Source organism: Sabethes cyaneus, chromosome 2, assembly GCF_943734655.1.
Source record: "Sabethes cyaneus chromosome 2, idSabCyanKW18_F2, whole genome shotgun sequence".
Lineage (NCBI taxonomy): Eukaryota > Metazoa > Arthropoda > Insecta > Diptera > Culicidae > Sabethes > Sabethes cyaneus.
In genome coordinates this window covers 72,041,837-72,066,198 of record NC_071354.1, presented here as the reverse complement: position 1 = coordinate 72,066,198, position 24,362 = coordinate 72,041,837, and the positions used below count along the sequence as shown (strand labels likewise).

The following is a 24,362-nucleotide window of genomic DNA, read 5'->3' as shown; positions in this document are numbered from 1 at the left end:
AATGGATATTCAGTGAAGGATCAAACTAACGGAATGTCGTCTGTTTAGCACGATTATGTTATTTTTTAACGATTTACTAGCTATTTTCTTCACACACAAAATTACATCGGTTAGCGTATATACGTATTTTTTCTTTGTTTTGCTTATAAATTTGAATGCTGCGCTGCTAAAAATCAGCAGTTCAATTCAAAAGTGTTAATTCAGTCTATAGAAACATTTCCCATCATTGATTTGCTTCAAAAAATTATTGTTTATGAAATATGACAAGTGTCCGTCTTTCCCGCAGTGTCCGTCTTTACCGCCCTTCCCCTATAGTTGTTTAAAAAATAGGCAATTCGGAGGGTATGGTTTTAAGGTAATTGACATTTTATGATTTTTATTATGGTCTTTACAAAGGTTTTTCTTCCAGTGTAATTTTTTACAAAAAATATACTTTATTTCCTGCAACTTTTCTTTTAACTTTTTTCATCAAATAAGTGTTGGTTGAGATCTAAGGTAAATTAACTATTAGTGGACCAGTTAGTTCTTCCACGAATTATTTTAAACTGGTAACGCTAAACAGGCAACCGATGGCCGGTAACTTTCGATTAAGCCTAAAGAAATATCAACTTATGTTGTAAATCTCTATATTTTACACATTTTTGACGTAGGACTACGTCTTTGTTTACTATACTGTGACTGGGCGGGTAAGAGAGCAATTTTAAGAAGGGCGTAAGAGGGGGGGCTCCTATACAAAGGAAACACAAATTTCCTCAAAAACCGAGAACTAATCATGCAACTGGAACCAAGTTTGGCATGTGGGGTTTCAGAAGGCAGGATTTTTTGCTATGGTGGATTAAGATCCTTCCCCTCTTTAGGATGGGGGGCTCCTATACAAATGAAATGCAAATTTCCTCATAATTCGAGAACTAATCAAGCAAAAGGAACCAAATTTGGCATGTGGGGGTGTTTGGAGGCATGAATTTATTTTATGGTGGTTTTAGACCCCTCACCACTGTGGTAGGAGGATAAGAACTCTCATACAAATAAAACAGAAATTGCGTATGTGCCATATTTTCTGCTATGTAAGAAGCGGTAAGGTGTGAAAGCAAACTAGTAAAACCTTCACGGAGCAAAAAACAGTGAATCGACGCCGCTAACTTATGTGTCTGTTGCCACTCATGTCGAAAGAGGACATTCGAATGGCACATCATATTTGCGATGAAAGTGCTTTGGCTCTAATGTTATTTGTAACCAATGGCCCTTTTAAAGGCCACAAGGGAATTATAATAAGATTAGTGAAACGTGTCAAGCGTCATGTGTCGCATAATCATATTTAATACAATAATCTGTTGGCTGGTCATTCATAACTATTTCAACCTTTATGATGCACACAAGTGATTTTTAAAAGAAATCTAAATATCTCAATGGTTGCAGGCATTGTACTTATGAACCCCCGTCCACGTATTTTCAAAGCCACCATTGCATTCAATAAAGAATTGAATCTGAATATTTTACTTTTCTCTTAATGGCACTCACAGATTCTTATAAACATACATATGCCAGAAATACAGTTTACATTAGTCTTTGATCTAATGATCTGATATAGTCCTACGCCACCCTTTCGTACAACCCTTAGGGCTGTATACCTTGTAGTTTTTAAAACCGATTAGAATGTCCGTTTTCCTTTAATGGACCTTGTGGTTTACAATAGGATAGCAATCGGGTCCATTATATGAATTCTTGTGTATTTTGCATGGAGAGGGTCTTCTAATGGCGACATTTCGCATTGTTATCCACAAAATGGACCCTGACTTGTTGAAAATGTCGATTTTAAGGCAATAATCATTAAATTCTGCTAAAATTTCATAAACTGAACTGTGTAGTATGTTTAGTACTTTCTGTTTAATGTCATATATCCTCGGAAATAAGGAGCACAAGCTAATAAACGCCGAAATTGTACCCGAGGTGCATTATACTATAGGTTAATTTACCCTAATTTTTTGTAAAATAAAAATTTCATTTCTAAATACACCGTTTTGAAAAGTGTCTCTTGAAGAAAAAATATCCAATATGCATTTTACTAGCCGAGAGCTGGGGTGGCTCTTGCCGTATCAAGAATTGCTCTCCATTGTAATCGGTCCTGGGCTACTCGTCGCCAATTCGTTGTGCGACTCGATACACGCAAGTCGGCTTCAACCTGGTCGAGCCATCTAGCACATTAAACCCCTCTATTCTTGGTGTATGTGGGGTTCTTGAAGAGAACGGATTTCACTGCACAGTCGTCCGGTATCTTCGCGACGTGGCCGGCCCATCGTAGCCTCCCAGCTTTCGCCAGGTGATAATCTCTTCAAGTCGTGCTCGCAATTCGTGGTTCATACGCCTATGCCAATCTCCGCTATCCTTTTGTACTTCGCCAAAAATAGTGCGCAACACCTTTCGTTCAAGTACGGCCAGCGCACGTATGTCTTCCGTAAGCAAAGTTACAGTCTCAAGTCCGTAGAGAACTACCGGTCTGATTAGCGTTTTGTACATCGCCAGCTCTGTGCGGCGGCGAATGCTCCTTGATCGAAGAATAGGCTCGATTTCCAGCTTGAAAGCGTCGTTGAATCTCCTTACTCGTATTATTGTCGGTAGTAATCCGAGATCCTAAATATACGAATTCATCAAACACTTGCCGTTTATCACCGTCAATATTCACTGTCCGTGGGAGCCGTCCCAAGTTTCTAGTAATGATGTCGAGGTCGTCTGCGAAGGCTAAGAGTTTGCTACTTTTGCTGAACATCGCACCTCTCATTTCGATGCCCGCTCGCCGGATCACTCCTTCAATAGCGATATTGAATAACATACAGGAAAGTCCATTCCCTTTCCGCAACCCTCTGCGCAATTCGAAAGGACTTGAGACTGTCCCCGAAACGCGTACGTAGCACTCGCTCATGGGTAGCTTTGATCAGCCGCGTCAGTTTGTCCGGAAAACCGTACTCGTGCATTAGCTGCTCGCATGCAACTGTATCGTATGCTGCTCTGAAATCCATGAATATATGATGCGTGGACACGTTGTACTCTTGACAGTTCTGGAAGATTTGTCGGAGAGTAAAAGTTTGATCCGTAGCAGTACGGGCCCCTATAAAACCCGCCTGATACGAATTCTCTTGCTATTGGGCGTGGAAACCCATACCGCCAGTGTATTTCGTGTATTTCTGACTTCTGACACTCACTAGTCTTTTTCCGTGGCACCTCGTTGCTTTACTCCTCTGTCTGTCAACCAGATGCACGCTACCGGTCACCCCAGTCAATATAGAGTAAACATCACATTACATACCTCAGGCAGACTTTTCAATATGGTATAAACATCATGATACTACATTGGGGATAGATAATTTCAAGGATTTGGGAGGAGGAGAAGGACTGGAAGAGTGGATGGAGATGTAGTGAACAACGAACTACTTGTAGAAATTCCCATCCATCGTGTACAGCAAAAGGTGATAAAATCGAACCAAAGTGAATCTAAACATGAATATATGAATATATGGTACTACCACCTGCCTTAGCAGAACATCCGTTCCGGATTTAGAGAATCTCCTTCCAAGGGCTAAGTCACCTGAGTCAATCGTTGAATAAACCGTCTTAATGCAGAATGACTCCAGCAGGTGGGGAGAAGAGCCCGCTCATTATCCACGATGTGTTGTTAATCGGGCCAAGATTAACCCTAGAAAGTTGACTGTTTCACTCTCCCTAGGCCCACCGCTTCAAACAAGTGCTCTGATGGTCCCTCCCTCTTCCCGATTCTAGTTTATTTATGAAATGTGGTATATATGGGTAAAAATAGAACAATCTCACCAGCAGTCCTTCGAATGGAATAGAGTTGCGCCCTTTTAGTTTCCATAAGTGCTTCTAATAATTAATTTAATTTTTCTTCTGGTATCCAATATCCATGTGCAGTATTAACACTCGTATTGGCCAAAGTTTTCACTATAAAGCAGTAAATGCTTCATAAGCTAAAGCGAAAAAAATAATTAAAATAACTTATATTATGCTTACCAGATCGTGTGGCTCCACCGTCTGCCCAAAACCTCGATTATGAGATCAGGCAGCCGGGAACCACACAGTATCGCACCTCCTAGCTTGGCTACTTAATAGAGCATTACCGGGTATGGCCACGTGGAGGCGCTAGTTAGGGGCTTGGGATAGCTAGAGCTATATTTATAATTTATAATTTTATAATTTTTTATAATTTATTCGTATAATTCATCGGACAATTTGGGTCTAAATGAATACTTAAAATTTACTTAATTGTTAGTATTTACATTGTCAAGTGCATGAATTCGTTGGCGGTAAATGCGTGATGGTTCGTCAAAATTAAAAAGGTCAGCAAAGCAGTTGAATTGTCTGGTCATGGAAGCGATGGGAGAGTTGGCAGCATATTGCGTTGAATAGGAGTCTTCCTGTAGAATCATTCTGGGTCGTAAAACTCTTGAAGGTGCGTAGAGTCCGATTTGCGATAGGATGTCCGGTGCAACATATTCGCTAGTTAAAAGCTTGCAGACAAACACAGATTGCGAAACCTGTCTACGTCGACTTAGCGTGCTTAAACCCAACAGACGACAACGGTCTTCGTACGGTGTTAAGTTTTGCTGATCCCTCCATGGAAGATGACGAAGTGCATATCGAACAAATTTTCGCTGTACGTTTTCCAGTCTGGCGGACCAGACAGACTCGTGCGGGTTCCAAACGATGCTCGCAAATTCCAGCGTTGACCGTACAATAGAGCAATAGAGAGCTTTGAAGCAGATCGGGTCATTGAATTCACCAGCAATCTTAAATATGAACCCAAGATTACGATTGGACTTGTCAACGATGGCAGAAATATGAGAGTTCATGGTGAGTTTCTCGTCAAGTAATACTCCAAGGTCCTTCACCTGTTCTACCCTACTCAGTTTTGATCCGGAAATTTCGTAATCGAACTCTATTGCGCTTCTAGTGCGATGGAAACTGATGACGCAACATTTCGCCACACTCAGTAACAATTGATTCCTTACGCACCAATCACTGAACAAGTCCAGAAGCTTCTGCAACATTCTGCAGTCCTCGATTCTTCTGACTTCAAGATAGATTTTCAGATCATCAGCGAAGAAAAGCCTTCCACCTTCATTGAGTAGTAACGCTGTATCGTTTATGTAGATACAGAATAGCAATGGTCCCAAATTGCTACCCTGTGGCACACCTGAATCATTTGTAAACGCGGCAGACCGGCAGTTGCCAAGTTGTACGAAGAGTTGCCTATCCGTAAGGTAAGTTTCCAGCCATCTGCACAATCTTGTGGTACACCCAAGTTTCTCCAACTTGCTTAAAAGAATAGTATGATTAACGGTATCAAAAACGGCCTTCAAATCAGTATAAACTGTATCCACTTGCGCTTTGGCGCTCATACTATTTATGCAGAACGATGTGAAATTCACCAAATTCGTTTCTACAGATTGCCCGGGATCATTCCAACATATTTCGTTGCAATTTCCTATCTCAATCCCGCAAGACAGCCGCAATCCCTTATGATATCACGAGAAATATTTTTGTTTAAAAGTACACAATCAATGTATAGCTGTACCAATGGAACAAGTGCTTGATAAGCTACTATAAAACAAAAATGTTTCTTGGGATATATTGTTCTTCTGTTCCCAAATATCTTGCCTGCCGTATGTGGCCAGAGTGGGGTCAGTATTTTGCTTCAAAGGAAACCGCGGTCATTACAGATCTGTACATTAGACGCAACGTAGTGCCAATTCCAACATAAGACCATGTCGCGTGTCATCTAGAAGAGGCAAAGAAGTTCTTTGTATACTACTTGACGAGGACACGTTTTCAGACGATTTAGCACGTTGGATCAATGCGAATTAAGTGAACGCTAGTGAGTTTCTGAGCTTACACCAACATTTATTGACAACCTCAATGCTGAATTACGTTCTGTTCGTGAGGGGATTAAGGGATTTACAATAGATAATTGATATTATTTGTTTTTGATGAATTTGTTTGAACTTTGGTTTTTATGAACTTGTTTGAACTTTGTTGACTGTTTCAATATTCTTTCAATGTCTATCTTTTTAAATAAAACTTGAATTTTGATGTTTCAAAAAATCTTACTAAGAATTTGTACGAGGGGGAGGGGGGATTGGCCAAAATCTTACAAAATCTTATATAGGGGGAGGGGGGGTTCAAAAATGAGGAAAAAGGCCTTACGTAATTATTGCACGGTCCCACAATACCAGTAACTTTCGATTAAGCCTAACGAAATATCAATTTATGTTGTAAATCTCTATATTTTACACATTTTTGACGTAGGACTACGTCTTTGTTTACTATACTGGAACTGGGTAGCACTTTGTGAAAACGAAAATAGAAGTGTAACGTTTGAATGAAAGATTTTAAATGCCAATAACTACTGAACTACTGAATGAAACTGAACAATTTATGTGTCGTTGGATAGATAAAATGACCAGCAATTTTATGGGTGATAATAAGGAGGGCGTAAGAGGGGAGGCTCCTATGCAAATGAAACACAAATTTCCTCAAAACTCGAGAACTAATCAAGTAAATGGAACCAAATTTGGCATGTGGGGTTTCAGAAGGCAGGATTTTTTTCTATGCTGTACTGAAACCCCTTTCCCTTCTAAGAGGGGGGGCTCCCATACAAATGAAATACAAATTTCCTCATAACTCTAGAACTAATCAAGCAAATGGAACCAAATTTGGCATGTGGAGGTTTCAGAAGGCAAAATTTTTTTCTATGGTGGATTAAGATCCTTCCCCTCTTTAGGATGGGGGGCTCCTATACAAATGAAATGCAAATTTCCTCATAATTCGAGAACTGATCAAGCAAAAGGAACCAAATTTGGCATGTGGGGGTGTTTGGAGGCATGAATTTATTTTATGGTGGTTTGAGACCCCTCACCACTGTGGTAGGAGGATAAGAACTCTCATACATAAGAATCTCATCTCGTTCATGTCAAAAGAGGACATTCGAATGGTACGTCATATTTGCGATGAAAGTGCTTTGGCTTTAATGTTATTTGTAACCAATGGCCCTTTTAAAGGCCACAAGGGAGTTATAGTAAGAATATTGAAACATGTAAAGCAACGCAATAATCTGTGGGCTGGTCATTTATTACTATTTCAACCTTTATGATGCACACAAGTGATTTTTAAAAGAAATCTAACTATCTCAATGGTTGCAGGCGTTGTACTTATGAACCCCGTCTACGTATTTTCAAAGCCACCATTGCATTCAATGAAGAATGGAATCTGAATATTTTACTTTTCTCCTAATGGCACTCACAGATTCTTATAACCAAACGTATGCCAGAAATACAGTTTACATTAGTCTTTGATCTAATGATTTGATACAGTCCTACGTCACCCTTCCGTACACCCCTTAGGGCTGTATACCTTGCAGTTTTTAAAACAGATTGGAATGTTCGTTTTCCTTTAATGGACCTTGTGGTTTACAATAAAATAGCAATCGGGTTCATTATATGAATTCTTGTGTATTTTGCATGGAGAGGGTCCACTAATGGCGACATTTCGCATTGTTATTCACAAAATGGGCCCTAACTTGTTGAAAATGTCGATTTTAAGGCAATCACCATTAAATTCAGCTAAAATTTCATAAACTGAACTGTGTAGTATGTTTAGTACTTTCTGTTTTATGTCATATATCCTCGGAAATAAGGAGCACAAGCTAATAAACGCCGAAATTGTACCCGAGGTGCATTATACTATAGGTTAATTTACCCTCATTTTTTGTAAAATAAAAATTTCATTTCTAAATACACCGTTTTGAAAAGTGTCTCTTGAAGAAAAAATATCCAATATGCATTTTACTAGCCGAGAGCTGGGGTGGCTCTTGCCGTATCAAGAATTCCTCTCCATTGTAATCGGTCCTGGGCTACTCGTCGCCAATTCGTTGTGCGACTCGATACTCGCAAGTCGGCTTCAACCTGGTCGAGCCATCTAGCACATTGAACCCCTCTATTCTTGGTGTATGTGGGGTTCTTGAAGAGAACGGATTTCACTGCACAGTCGTCCGGTATCTTCGCGACGTGGCCGACCCATCGTATCCTCCCAGCTTTCGCCAGGTGTACGATGATAATCTCTTCAAGTCGTGCTCGCAATTCGTGGTTCATACGCCTATGCCAATCTCCGCCATCCTTTTGTACTTCGCCAAAAATAGTGCGCAACACCTTTCGTTCAAGTACGGCCAGCGCACGTATGTCTTCCGTAAGCAAAGTTACAGTCTCAAGTCCGTAGAGAACTACCGGTCTGATTAGCGTTTTGTACATCGCCAGCTCTGTGCGGCGGCGAATGCTCCTTGATCGAAGAATAGGCTCGATTTCCAGCTTGAAAGCGTCGTTGAATCTCCTTACTCGTATTATTGTCGGTAGTAATCCGAGATCCTAAATATACGAATTCATCAAACACTTGTCGTTTATCACCGTCAATATTCACTGTCCGTGGGAGTCGTCCCAAGTTTCTAGTAATGATGTCGAGGTCGTCTGCGAAGGCTAAGAGTTTGCTACTTTTGCTGAACATCGCACCTCTCGTTTCGATGCCCGCTCGCCGGATCACTCCTTCAATAGCGATATTGAATAACATACAGGAAAGTCCATTCCCTTTCCGCAACCCTCTGCGCAATTCGAAAGGACTTGAGACTGTCCCCGAAACGCGTACGTAGCCCATCACTCGCTCATGGGTAGCTTTGATCAGCCGCGTCAGTTTGTCCGGAAAACCGTACTCGTGCATTAGCTGCTCGCATTCAACTGTATCGTATGCTGCTCTGAAATCCATGAATATATGATGCGTGGACACGTTGTATTCTTGACAGTTCTGGAAGATTTGTCGGAGAGTAAAAGCTTGATCCGTAGCAGCACGGGCCCCTATAAAACCCGCCTGATACGAATTCTCTTGCTATTGGGTGTGGAAACCCACACCACCAGTTACCAGTGTATTTCATGTACTTCTGACTTCTGACATTCACCAGTCTTTTTACCGACCGTTCCGTGGCACCTCGTTGCTTTACTCCTCTGTCTGTCAACCAGATGCACGCTACCGGTCACCCCAGTCAATATAGAGTAAACATCACATTACATACCTCAGGCAGACTTTTCAATATGGTGTAAACATCATGACACCACATTGGGGATAGATAATTTCAAGGATTTGGGAGGAGGAGAAGGACTGGAAGAGTGGATGGAGATGTAGTGAACAACGAACTACTTGTAGAAATTTCCATCCATCGTGTACAGCAAAAGGTGATAAAATCGAACCAAAGTGAATCTAAATATGAATATATGAATATATGGTACTACCACCTGCCTTAGCAGAACATCCATTCATAGCAATGAGCCTATCATGTCAAAAAGAGTTGAACATATTCAACGATTGGTCATGCTTCCCAACTCTTGTATGAAGGGCCAAAAGAGGATTGGTCGATAAGCAACATCACTTACACGTACCAGGGATTTAGAGAATCTCCTTCCAAGGGCTAAGTCACCTGAGTCAATCGTTGAATAAACCGTCTTAATGCAGAATGACTCCAGCAGGTGGGGAGAAGAGCCCGCTCATTATCCACGATGTGTGGTTAATCGGGCCAAGATTAACCCTAGAAAGTTGACTGTTTCACTCTTCCATTCCTTCTAATCCCTTCTGTGCCCACGTGGGTACATGAGTAAATTCTTGCGTAAGTTTTTAGAAGGTCTAATGTAATAATGAGAGTTTCTTTCTCATTGTTACATTAGACCTTTTAACACATGGATGCATTTGCATTGCATGAATCGATTGCTGGCATCATTAGCTGGCTAATCCTTAAGAAATCTTTTGTTGAAATGCGTTTGTATTGCCGTGCCAATTAGAAGAGCGGGACATTAAGCATAAGCATAAGCATAGGCGTGGCAATCTGATGAGAGGGACATTGAACAGACACTGTTATTGTTCGATTGGACTGAAAAGTTACGCGTGAATATTGTAGAATTGTTTAAAAAGGTGATACATACTGATATGTGCGACAAAGATCCTGTTCAATCTAAGCAGCCCATCAAATTGAACGTCCGAGTTTCAAAACGTGTGAAGTTTCAAGTGACCAAATAACAAAAGACCATTAAAAGTTACTCTGCGAAAAAAGTAAGTAGTTTTTAACTTCTGTAAAATGGTGAAAAAAAAAGAATTGCTCACCGTAGATCATCAAACTCAGTGGGAAAAGATCAAAGATTTACACGCTTCTATATTGGTTGTACCGGTCTGCAGTTTTTGATTCCCGGGTAGAGATCAAAGATATTGTGTTGTACAATTTTCGACGCTTTTAACACTGTGTGGTGTCCCAATAGCTGCTGCACGTGCGAGGATTTTTAATGCGAAAACTGTTGTAAACCAACAAGTCAGCTCGCCTCGGTAGTATCATCGCCCGGTCGATCATAAAGCCGATTGGACGATTTGGGTTAGATCGTGTAATCCTGTTTTAATACAGATAACTTTTGCGTGAAACTTTTTAAGGTACTAGTGATAGTAGGTAGGTAGGTAGTTGTTTTATTTTTGTAAATTTAATGACATACTCAATTTCAGGTCAATTTACTCTGAGAGAATAAATTCTCAATTTAATCTGCAATTCCAATACTTACCAATTCCTGCGACAATTTTTATCGTTTATCCTGCTCGAATTGATCAATTGAAATAATTAAGGTATGTTACCTAATATGTTTAAGTTTTGTTGTACTGCGTTTCAAGTGACATTTAAAAAAACTGCTAGAAGTGCTTGGAATGATTCGTCGATCAGTTTTTTTGTCCCTCATTGCCATCAAGTACTAACGGTTGCGCTGTCCCAATGAATGTTTTATGTTGCATTAAAGTTACCATTTATTTTGAAGAAACTAGGTACTATTTTTATTGTAGAAAATGTAATTGCAGGATTTTAAATTTCATACTCAAAACTCATTCGTTAAGAGTCATACATGGCCGGGGATGGACTGTACAGATTTTTAAGGCTTTTTTATCAGCAACTGAACATGTTCATTATAACGATGTGTAATTGTGTAGTGCTACTGATGTGTTTTTATTTTCAAGAAACAGATCATTACAAACATTATACCATCGATGACGTGACTCAAGTTATTCACTTTTAACTGTACCTACAACAACATACGTGCAAGGGATCGCGTGCTTACATGTAAGATGTTCATATATAAACCTAATCTAAACTTGAACAGTTTTATAAATGCATTGAACCAGACATAACCTTGGTTGGATTTTTTCAATAAATTCATAAGGTATAAAAACTTAATTTTAAGTTTCTACTCTATAAAGAAGTAAAAAATTCTAAGATGTGTGCTTGTAACTTGCATGTATGTCCATATGTGTTTACCAAATACAGTAGCAAAAGGTCATTTTCAAATAAAATTGTAATATGTATTTCTAAATACTATTCTAAATATTCAAATATACTTTTATAAACCGAAATATAATATTTTTAAACGAAGGAAACAAATCAAAAGCATACTTCATGTTCTGCCAACCCAACTACCGTCAGCGCTCAAATTGAAAAGTTCATTTCAATTTTCCTGTATTGTTGTTACTCACCTTTGAAATTCAACGATCAGCAACGGAGAGCGAGTAAAGATCAAAACATGACACACCTTGTACCGATTGAAGAACTAAAGAAGATTGGTTGAATAGTGAAAAGAGCAAATCATCCCGCCGTCAAGTGAATTGAAACCGGTTTACCTGGGGTCAATATCAATACCGGGGGTTTTGTTTTGTGGCGGGGGCGGTGTGGGTCATGCAAATATCAAAACAAGACACACCGTGTACCAGAAAGCCGTTAGCCAAGCCGTGACATCACGCTAGTTGTGTGCGGTGATTCAGCTCTCAAGTATCCTTCGCTCGATTACAAATTCGCATCACGCCCAAACGATTTCGGCTATCGCTTGGAGCACATGCATTTCGCTGTGGTCTATCAGCTAGAAAAAGAACATTATTTAGTTTTTTATTTTTAACAGGCCACCAATCTCGAAAGAAGCGATCCAATAAATTACCTTACGTAAGCCAACATCTTCCAAGCCGGTTACGATCACAGGCCGGACCTCATGTGAGCAATGAACTCAATCGCTTACTCAGCCAAGGGGGCAAAAAAGTCAGCAAGATTTATGTTGACTTTCTATTTCCGACTGATTACGGCCCCCGAATGGTGACCTGGCCTCAATCGCCATACTGTGATCATCGAATCTCTCAACGCAATAATGGGAGTGGGTGACCGATCGGGAAAGCTTTTACGACGATCGGATCGGATTATTTGCTCGTACTTTTGTTAGCGTAGAAGATCATGAACCGAAGTACCTTCACGTTCGATAAGTATGGGGACTAATCCGTAGTTAAAATTTTGAGCTGCTCATTGCTAGTCATTGTCTAGACTGCCTATGAAAGCTATGAAATATTGACTGCCTTCTAATTTTTTTTCAACAAATGCAGAGGATCGTAAATTTCATAGTTATAAATGGATTATTTAATTTTTATTGAGCAAAAAAATGTTAGGTTGTTTGACCCAACAGTTCGAGTTTGAAATCAATTTTCCACTTGTGTGCCCGAAGGGTAATGAAAGGAAGCATAACATTCATAATCTCGCTAATTGTCGTTCGTAGTACCTACCTAGCACCCAGCTGCGGCTGTGGTAACGAACTCCTAGCACTCATTGATGGTGTTGAGTTGTAACCTTGTGGCCCAATTTGGTACAGCATACTGTATCCATTTTTTTGATATTTGATTACCATACTAGTTATGGAGTTAAAATCTAAGCACCAATCGTAATTCTTGTAAGGTTGCAGCTACAATGGAAATCATCAAACAGTAATAAAAAAGGACAATGGGTGGAGTTACATAAAACGCTGCAACGGTATTTTTATTACCACTTAGCGTTTATTTGAAATATTTGTTACTATTACAGGGCATGCGGATTGCACAACTACTTTTGATGGCATGACTTAGAGGTTTCTTTTATAAAATTTCATATGAGGCCAGCAATATATTTAAAATTATTGTAATGACATTTAAACGTTTCAGCAAAAAGAGTCTTGCAACTGTGGAAACTATAAAAAATTCCTAATTATCAATTTAGTCATCTTATCTATCTAAGTAGCAATGTATTATTTCTAGACCTTGACAGACAATCGGTGATCAGTTATACACGGCATTCTTTAGTTTGAAAGAAATAAACATAAGGACTGTCGATGGATACTTTCAAGAATATTTGCCATATTATTAAAGCTAACAGTAGGTTGTTTTTTGCACTTGGCGATTTCTCCTGCTATTTATTGAATAACTAGCTGTCCCGACAAACTTCGTATTGCCACAAATTAACCTGTGTTGTACATAAATCATGAATCTCGAATGATCTTTGTCACAATCTCGAGTTTTGCAAGCCCCCCAGTGGGCGGCGCTTCCGACGGCGGGTCACCGGCAACACTCGCGACCGTCTCGTCCTGAATGATCTAGTGTTACTATAGATAGTTTTTGTGGTCTTGTATTGACTAATGTTTTATGGAAGAGTCTCGAATTTCTCGAGTTCGATTAATTTTTGAGTTTCGCAAAAATTTCTATTTTATTTGTATGAGAGTCCATATCCCCCTACCACAGGGGTGAGAGGTCTCTAACTATCGTAAAATAAATTCAAGACTCCAAAATCTCCCACATGCCAAATTTGGTTCCATTTGCTTGATTAGTTCTCAAGTTATAAGGAAATTTGAAATTCATTTGTATGGGAGCTCCCCTCTTAAAAGGGGAAGGGGTCGTAATTCACCATAGAAAACATTTCTGCCATCTAAAACTCCCACATGCCAAATTTGGTTCCATTTGATTGATTAGTTCTCGAGATAAGAGGAAATTTGCATTTCATTTGTATGGAAGCCCACCCTCTTAAAGGGGAGATGGGTCATAACTCGCTTTCTAAAGAAGAGAGGGGTCTCAATTCACCATAGAAAAAAATCTTGCGTCCAAAACCACTTACATGTCAAATTTGGTTCCATTTGCTTGATTAGTTCTCGGGTTATGAAGAAATTTATTTTTCATTTGTATAGGAGCCCCCCCCCCCTTTTAAAGTGGGGAAATCCATAGAAAATATACCATAGAAAATATTCTTGCCTACAAAAACACCCACATGATAAATTTGGTTCCATTTGCTTGATTAGTTCTCGAGTTATGAGGAAATTTGAATTTCATTTTTTATAGGATACCCCCTTCCTAAAGTGGGTAGGGGTTCCAATTCATCATATAAAAAATTTTTGTCTCCAAAAACACCCACGTGCCAAATTTGGCTCCATTTGTTTGATTAGTTCTCGAGTTATGAGGAAATTTGTATTTCGTTTGTATAGGAGCCCCCCCTCCTAAAGTGAGGAGAGGTTTCAGTTCATCATAGAAAAAATTTCTCCAAAAACACTTACGTGTCAAATTTGGTTCCATTTGCTAGATTAGTTCTCGAGTTATGAGGAAATTTGTATTTCGTTTGTATAGGAGCCCCCCCTCCTAAAGTGGGGAGGGGTCCTTATTTACCATAGAAAATATTCTTGCCCTCGAAAACTTTCACATGCCAAATGTTGTTCCATTTGCTTGATTAGTTCTTCAGTTATGAGGAAATTTGTATTTCATGTGTATAGGATCCCCCCCCCCTCCTAAAACGGGGAGGGGTCCCAATTCATCATAGAAAAAATTTTTGTCTCCAAAAACACCCACATGCCAAATTTGGTTCCATTTGCTTAATTACTTCTCGAGTTATGAGGAAAATTGTGTTTCTTTGGTACAGGAGCCCCCCCCCCCTCTTAAAGTGGGGAGGGGTCCTAATTTACTATAAAAACTATAAAAAATATTCTTGCCCTTGCAAACCTTCACATGCCAAATTTGGTTCCATTTGCTTGATTAGTTCTCGAGTAATGAGGAAATTTGTATGGAAGCCCCCCCTTTTAAAGAGGAGAGGAGTTATAATTCCCCTTATAAAGAGGGGAGGGGTCTCAATTTACCATAGAATAAATTCTTGTCACCGAAAAAACCCACATGCCAAATTTTGTTCTATTTGCTTGATTAGTTGTCGAGTTATGCAGAAATTTGTGTTTCATTTGTATGGGAGCCTCCCCTCTTAGTGGGGGGAGGGGTTTCTAACCATCACTAAAACCTTTCTTGGCCCCAAAAAACCTCCACATGCATATTTTCATGCCGATTGGTTCAGTAGTTTTCGATTCTATAAGGAACATACAGACAGACAGACAGACAGACAGACAGACAGACAGACAGACAGACAGACAGACAGACAGACAGACAGACAGACAGACAGACAGACAGACAGACAGACAGACAGACAGACAGACAGACAGACAGACAGACAGACAGACAGACAGACAGACAGACAGACAGACAGACAGACAGACAGACAGACAGACAGACAGACAGACAGACAGACAGACAGACAGACAGACAGACAGACAGACAGACAGACAGACAGACAGACAGACAGACAGACAGACAGACAGACAGACAGACAGACAGACAGACAGACAGACAGACAGACAGACAGACAGACAGACAGACAGACAGACAGACAGACAGACAGACAGACAGACAGACAGACAGACAGACAGACAGACAGACAGACAGACAGACAGACAGACAGACAGACAGACAGACAGACAGACAGACAGACAGACAGACAGACAGACAGACAGACAGACAGACAGACAGACAGACAGACAGACAGACAGACAGACAGACAGACAGACAGACAGACAGACAGACAGACAGACAGACAGACAGACAGACAGACAGACAGACAGACAGACAGACAGACAGACAGACAGACAGACAGACAGACAGACAGACAGACAGACAGACAGACAGACAGACAGACAGACAGACAGACAGACAGACAGACAGACAGACAGACAGACAGACAGACAGACAGACAGACAGACAGACAGACAGACAGACAGACAGACAGACAGACAGACAGACAGACAGACAGACAGACAGACAGACAGACAGACAGACAGACAGACAGACAGACAGACAGACAGACAGACAGACAGACAGACAGACAGACAGACAGACAGACAGACAGACAGACAGACAGACAGACAGACAGACAGACAGACAGACAGACAGACAGACAGACAGACAGACAGACAGACAGACAGACAGACAGACAGACAGACAGACAGACAGACAGACAGACAGACAGACAGACAGACAGACAGACAGACAGACAGACAGACAGACAGACAGACAGACAGACAGACAGACAGACAGACAGACAGACAGACAGACAGACAGACAGACAGACAGACAGACAGACAGACAGACAGACAGACAGACAGACAGACAGACAGACAGACAGACAGACAGACAGACAGACAGACAGACAGACAGACAGACAGACAGACAGACAGACAGACAGACAGACAGACAGACAGACAGACAGACAGACAGACAGACAGACAGACAGACAGACAGACAGACAGACAGACAGACAGACAGACAGACAGACAGACAGACAGACAGACAGACAGACAGACAGACAGACAGACAGACAGACAGACAGACAGACAGACAGACAGACAGACAGACAGACAGACAGACAGACAGACAGACAGACAGACAGACAGACAGACAGACAGACAGACAGACAGACAGACAGACAGACAGACAGACAGACAGACAGACAGACAGACAGACAGACAGACAGACAGACAGACAGACAGACAGACAGACAGACAGACAGACAGACAGACAGACAGACAGACAGACAGACAGACAGACAGACAGACAGACAGACAGACAGACAGACAGACAGACAGACAGACAGACAGACAGACAGACAGACAGACAGACAGACAGACAGACAGACAGACAGACAGACAGACAGACAGACAGACAGACAGACAGACAGACAGACAGACAGACAGACAGACAGACAGACAGACAGACAGACAGACAGACAGACAGACAGACAGACAGACAGACAGACAGACAGACAGACAGACAGACAGACAGACAGACAGACAGACAGACAGACAGACAGACAGACAGACAGACAGACAGACAGACAGACAGACAGACAGACAGACAGACAGACAGACAGACAGACAGACAGACAGACAGACAGACAGACAGACAGACAGACAGACAGACAGACAGACAGACAGACAGACAGACAGACAGACAGACAGACAGACAGACAGACAGACAGACAGACAGACAGACAGACAGACAGACAGACAGACAGACAGACAGACAGACAGACAGACAGACAGACAGACAGACAGACAGACAGACAGACAGACAGACAGACAGACAGACAGACAGACAGACAGACAGACAGACAGACAGACAGACAGACAGACAGACAGACAGACAGACAGACAGACAGACAGACAGACAGACAGACAGACAGACAGACAGACAGACAGACAGACAGACAGACAGACAGACAGACAGACAGACAGACAGACAGACAGACAGACAGACAGACAGACAGACAGACAGACAGACAGACAGACAGACAGACAGACAGACAGACAGACAGACAGACAGACAGACAGACAGACAGACAGACAGACAGACAGACAGACAGACAGACAGACAGACAGACAGACAGACAGACAGACAGACAGACAGACAGACAGACAGACAGACAGACAGACAGACAGACAGACAGACAGACAGACAGACAGACAGACAGACAGACAGACAGACAGACAGACAGACAGACAGACAGACAGACAGACAGACAGACAGACAGACAGACAGACAGACAGACAGACAGACAGACAGACAGACAGACAGACAGACAGACAGACAGACAGACAGACAGACAGACAGACAGACAGACAGACAGACAGACAGACAGACAGACAGACAGACAGACAGACAGACAGACAGACAGACAGACAGACAGACAGACAGACAGACAGACAGACAGACAGACAGACAGACAGACAGACAGACAGACAGACAGACAGACAGACAGACAGACAGACAGACAGACAGACAGACAGACAGACAGACAGACAGACAGACAGACAGACAGACAGACAGAAATCCTTCTTTATAGGTATAGATGTAAATCATTAAAAACACTCTAAATTGAAATCAAGTGTTGTATTGTCCTACAAACTCTGTCAATGTGTGTGAACTTCCGAACGAAAAATAAATACTCATCTTACCTCACTTGAAAGAGTTGAAATGACTCGAATCCATTCAAGTCGGTCCATGGTCCATAAGTTTTCTTTATTCTTCCTTTTTCATCTGTGCTCTACCCTAAATAACTGCAGCACCTTCTGTTGAAGAACTCTATGGGCTTTGGTCCTTTGTGAGCAATTTGGTTTTATTTTCCCATGTCATTTGTACGTGCGCTTGCTTCATGTATAATATCTGGGGTAATATTAAGTTATGTAGCCTAGCCATTAATTTTAGTTTCCATAGAGGTCGTTTTGATAAGCGTCAACCGGGTGTCGCACGCTATGTTCGAAGACACTTATTTTTTAACTTTCATGCACCTCGGATTTCTCTTCACAGGATGTAAGTATTGGTCAAAACAATAAATTTAAAGAAGGTCTCAAAATATCCTATCTTGGGTTTTTACAAAAATCAATTTTTAAGTTTATTTAGGGGTTATTCAGAGGGGCACTTCAGAGGGGTGACCTTAACCGTTGTAATCGTCCACCTCCTGCCGTCTTGAACTGCCGCTACTCACATAACAGTGTCATTTATATAGGAATCTCCATAGAAAATGGAACTATTATGCGAGTAGCGGTAGTGAACATCTTGATGTTCTAACAATAATTAGATGAAGCAGTAGAATTAAATGTAAACATTTTTGTTTTTTCCAGTATTGGAAATTCTAATATTTTTTTTGAAACGGTGGTTCTACAATTGATGAAGCAGGGGAAAGTAATGAAGAATTTTTGGAATGGAGGGAAAAGAGTGGAAGGTTGGGGGGGGGGGGGGTTATTGGTAGCTGCGCTTAATAAGTTGTCGTTGTGACTCCTACCTTTTGTCCAATGCTGGAAGGTGCATGGGTCGAACCAAGCTATAATCTAAGATTATAACCGGATTCGAACCCACAACACCTGCCAGGGCATGTGGCTCGCTGGTACTTGTACCTTTGAACCATAGAAGCGCTGGTTCGAAGCTCTCTTCATCAATTGTAGAAGCACCGTTTCAAAAAAATATTACTATATGCCTGACCGCATTTCAAGGTCAAGACTAAAAACACGAGGTTTGGTCTATTGTAAATTCTACCAAATGTTAATGTAACACTTGAGTCGATACCCGTGCTTTGTGTTACATATTAAACGGTCATAGCGAACAACAAGCATGAAGTTCCATCGCCTTGCCTCATGCCTTATGGATGACTTTATAGGAATCAAGAGCGCTCCCAAAATAGGTAGTATTCATTCACGATTCATAGTAACGACGATCGAGGGAATATCCCCGTCAATGATCAGTCTTGACTGTTTTCGATCAACTGTATCATACGCTGCTTTGTAATTGATGAAAATGTGATATATTGGCAGGATTTACTTATAACGATAGATTTGTAAAGTCTTTGGGACCGTCTTTGGGACCGAAAATATTTGGTCAGTGGTACAACGGGCGATACCATCAGTGTCTTTGCGCTCTTTGCGTTACAAACGTGTTTTAAGGGATGTAACCTTTTAATAGGTAAGGCTGTCCCTGACTCAGTGAGTGATTTACGGAGGTGATTTAGAACCTCCGTACTAAGCCCCAACACGTGGTCTGGATGTTCCGGGGTGGGCGCACAAGGCCTCCTTTGAGCTTCTGAGTCATCAATGTAGACAGTGTCTCCTTCGTCTATTAACTGGTAACGCTCACACAAATCGTTGTTTTGACGTAGGATTGTTTCTTACGACAATGTTGGAGACTTGCGTAGAAACCCGAAATTTTTTTGGACATTTGTAAATTCAAATAGAAAACGCTCTTTGATTTCTACGGAAGTTTACCTTGATGGAACTGAATCGTCTACTGAATCCAGTTCATGTGAGTTATTTGCTGCGTACTTTTCGTCTGTTTTCACTTCTGATCCTGGACCAAGTGGAGCAGTTGATGGAGCTGCGTCAATGGTTCTTGCAAATTGTGTCGACATCTTCGAGATAACTCCTGACATGATCATCGCTGCCACCAAAAACTGGAAATCATCGTATTGTACTGAACCTGATGGAATCTCTGCCGATGTTTTAAGCCGGTACGCCGTAGCTTTAGCTGCACCCCTCTGCTGTATCTTTAACAAATCTTTCGCGCAAGGAAAATTTCCGGACATTTGAAAGCATTCGTTCACGTTCCCGGTATTCAAAAGTGGAGATCGCCGAAGTGTCAGGAACTACCGTGAGCGATGCTGCAATTCGTAGTAAACTAAACATTACATTTCTTCTAACCAACATGGATTCGTGGCTGGCCGCTCTGTGACGAAGAACCTACTTAACTTTACTTCCAATTGCATTACTGAAACGGAGCGTTAGGTGCAAGTAGACGCTGATATATACTGATTTAAAAGTTGCCTTCGATCGCATCAATCATCGTATATTGCTTGTTAAAATATTACGACTAGGTGCTTCGCAACAGTTTGTTACATGGTTACGCTCGTATTTGTGCGACAGAGTTTTACAAGTGAAACTTGGTTCGAAGGTATCGTCCCCGTTCACGAATCGATCTGTTGTCCCATAAGGCAGTAACTTAGGACCACTTTTATTCTTTAACGACGCTGCTTCTGCCCTTGAAAGAGGATGCAGACTGGTTTATGCGGATGATTTTAAAATCTACTTGACGATTTGTTGCATCGAGGATTGTTATCGCCTTCAACTTCTAGAACTAGTGTACTAGAACGTTTAGTCACGTTGAACAATATTTTGAATTTGGTGAACCTTTGCATAAATTTAAGCGAATGATTACAAGCTCTAGCTTATTATAGCGTAGTTCATAAGGACTAACATATCAGATGAATTGTAAAATAGAGAAAATTAAATAAAGAAAAGAAAGGTTTGAGGTAGGGTGTCATTTAAAAAACTCGAAAAACGCGAGCGTCACGAAAATGTGAAAAATTTTGAACGTTGATAGTTCACCAATTATGAATGGATTTCCATGGTTCAGATACCGATCGACTTAAAATAGATGTAGCAATTATGTATTTTCTGTTATAATTTTCTTTTTCGTCCACGAATGAGTGGAAATTAACGAAAAATTTCAGGGTAAAATACCCCCATACATTTTCTTCGTGATTCTCTTATTTCACAGGCAGGGACAACAGTTAAGTTCGCCTTCTGTTTATTGTGATTTCGATTACCTTAGTTTAGAAAAAGGACAACCCGCTCGTCCCAACAGGTCGAAGATTTTTGACGGCGACTTATACTAATTTGACATCTGTGCTTGGGAAGTACGCCAGAAAAAGTGATAAGTTCCCTGTACAAGATTTCTTAGGACCGCGATTAAGGGGGCATATTACCTTTTACACCATATTTTTTACCTTATTTCAAATATTTTTTTCTCGAACTCGAAACATTGCATTTTATACTAATATTTACAATTTAGTTTTCATGTGGGAACCTCTTCCCCTTGCCCCTACGGCTCCTTGAAGATAGTCGTTCAAAAAAAAACATGAATTGTGGTACCATGGATTGGCGCTGGGGGGCTTATCCGAATTGAAAAATTCCAAAACGACATGAAAGTATATTATCTCGTGTTTGATCTATCCTTTTTTTAAATTCGAACGCATAATAAAATGGTGAACATTGAAACATAAAAGTAAGGTTTTTGTCGAAAAAATTGACTTTAAACATTTCTAAAAAAAATTCAAAAATTTCAATTTCGAAAAAATGATGGGTCAAACACTAGAAAATTTTTGTTGGCTTTCAAACAAAAAAAGAATCGAATAAGAATTGCTTGAGCCGTTCTTGAGATATTTATGGTACCGATTTTCAAAACCTGGTTTGGAGAAAAACGGCGTTGAAGTTTTTACTCGCTGTGTTAGTCGCTCCAGACATGCGCGGTACAAACAGCTGTAACTTTGTCTATTTTTGGAATTCATGCAAACGACTTCAAACACATATGGTCAAAATGTTAATCTTTCGAAATCTATACCTATAAAAAAGGATTGCTGTCTGTCTGTCTGTCCCTATGTTCCTTTTAGAATCGAAAACTACTGAACCGATCGGCGTGAAAATTTGCATGTAGGGGTTTTTGGGGCTACGGAAGGTTCTCTCGATGGCAAAAGACCCCTCCCCCCACTAAGAGGAGGGGCTCCCATACAAATCTATGCCTATAAAAATGGATTTCTGTCTGCTTTATGTACCTTATAGAATCGGAAACTATTGAACCGATCGGAGTGAAAATTTGCATGTAGGGGTTTTTGGGTCAGGGAAGGTTCTTATAATGGTTAGAGATCCCTCCCTCTAGTGAGAGGGGGGCTTCCATACACATCTATACCTATAAAAATGGATTTCTGTCTGTCTGCTCGAATGTTCCAATTAGAATCGAAAACTACTGAACCGATCGGCGTGAAAATTTGCATATAGGGGTTTTTGGGGCCAAGGAAGGTTCTTATGATGGTTAGAGACCCCTCCTCCCACTAAGAGGGGGGCTCCCATACAAATGAAACACAAATTTCTGCTTAACTCGAGAATTAAACAAGCAAATGGAACCAAATTTGGTATGTGAAGGTTTTTGGAGGCAAGAATTTTTATATGGTGAATTAGGACTCTTTCCCACTTTAGGAGGGAGGACTCCTATATACATGAAATACAAATTTCCTCATAACTCGAGAACTAATCAAGCAAATGGAACCAAGTTTGACATGCGGGTGTTTTTGAAGACAAGAATTTTTCTATGGTGAATTGAAACCTCTCTCCGTTTCAGGAGGGGGGGCTCCTATACAAATTTCCTCATAACTCGAGGACTAACTAATCAAATGGAACTATATTTAGCATGTGGGTGTTTTTGAAGGCATGAATTTTTTCTTTGATGAATTAGGACCCCTCTCTCTTTTAAAAAGGGGGGGGGGCTCCCATACAAATGAAATACAAATTTCCTCATAACTCGAAAAGTAATCAAGCAAATGGAACCAAATTTGGCATGTGGGAGGTTTTGGAGGCAGGAATTTTTTTAATGATGATGAAGACCCCTCACCCCTGTGGTAGGGGGATAAGGACTGTCATACAAATAAAACAGAAATTTTTGGGTTACTCAAAAACTAATCGAACTCGAGAATTTTTAGACTCTTTCATAAAACATTAATCAATAACAAGACCACCAAAAACTATCAATAGTAACATTAGATAATTCAGCGCGAGACGGCCACAGGCCGTGAATGTTGCCGGCGACCTGCCGTCGGAAGACCCGGCCACTGCGGAGAGCAGCCCGCCTTAGAGATCACCTCTATCTAGGTTTATTTATTTTCCTAGATCTACTGACCTCTATTACTTTTCTTCAATTGGGTCACCCCTGCGAAATGGTACTTTCTACGAAAAGATTTTTGGTGGAATGGTACATCCCGCGTAAGGTTTTTCGCGAAATGGTATTCTGCGAAATTCTATATTCCGCGTTATGGTCAACCGAGAATTGGTGTTCCGCAAAATGGTATTCGGCAAAATGGTTTGTAATAATGGCGAATATTTAAATGCTATCCGCTTTATTTTATCAGGCTAAGCAATGGGGGGAGTTGTTTTCTACTTTACTGTGAGGAAAAATTTGTATATTAAAACACCCATGAACTCCCCAGAAACTTGCAAAACTCAAGATTGTGACAAAGGTCATCCTAGATTCACGATTTATGTACAACACAGTTTAATTTGTGGCAGTACGAAGTTTGTTGGGTCAGTTAGTAATCAATAAAAAAAAATTCGGTTTTTAAAAATTGAAAAGGTACTATGCCCCTTAACCTAGTCCATTTTGATGTCCTAAAAGTGAACAGTTACAAAAAAAAGTGAGCGACCAACCCTATCTTTCGCCCGATTGTATCCACATACTGCAAGAATTTATTCAAAACTGATGTCTCATATGAAAAATAGGTTAACGGAATCTTCATGCATGTAACGTGTTGCAGCAATTTTCAAAGCGAGGAAGAATTAGCGACTGTTTGATCCGAAAATAGGTTTTTAGCGGTTAGTTAACTTATTTTATTTTAAACAAATGTGCAATAGACATGTTATTAGATGTACGGTTCAAATAATGCTATCTTAATTTTCTTATTAGGTCAATAACTTTCCTGAAAACAGCAATCCCTTTCCCTCCCTCTTGGTCTTGGTCCTGGTCTTGATCCTGGTTTGAGTCTTGGTCTTGCTTTTGGTTTTGGTTTT

The 24,362-nt window shown here is 40.6% G+C and overlaps 1 protein-coding gene across 10 annotated transcripts in view; it reads left to right on the top strand.

Annotated features, from left to right (window-relative positions):
* Nucleotides 1–24,362, top strand: part of LOC128737176 (uncharacterized) — a 696,232-nt gene that overhangs the window by 74,011 nt on the left and 597,859 nt on the right. The window lies entirely within an intron of this gene.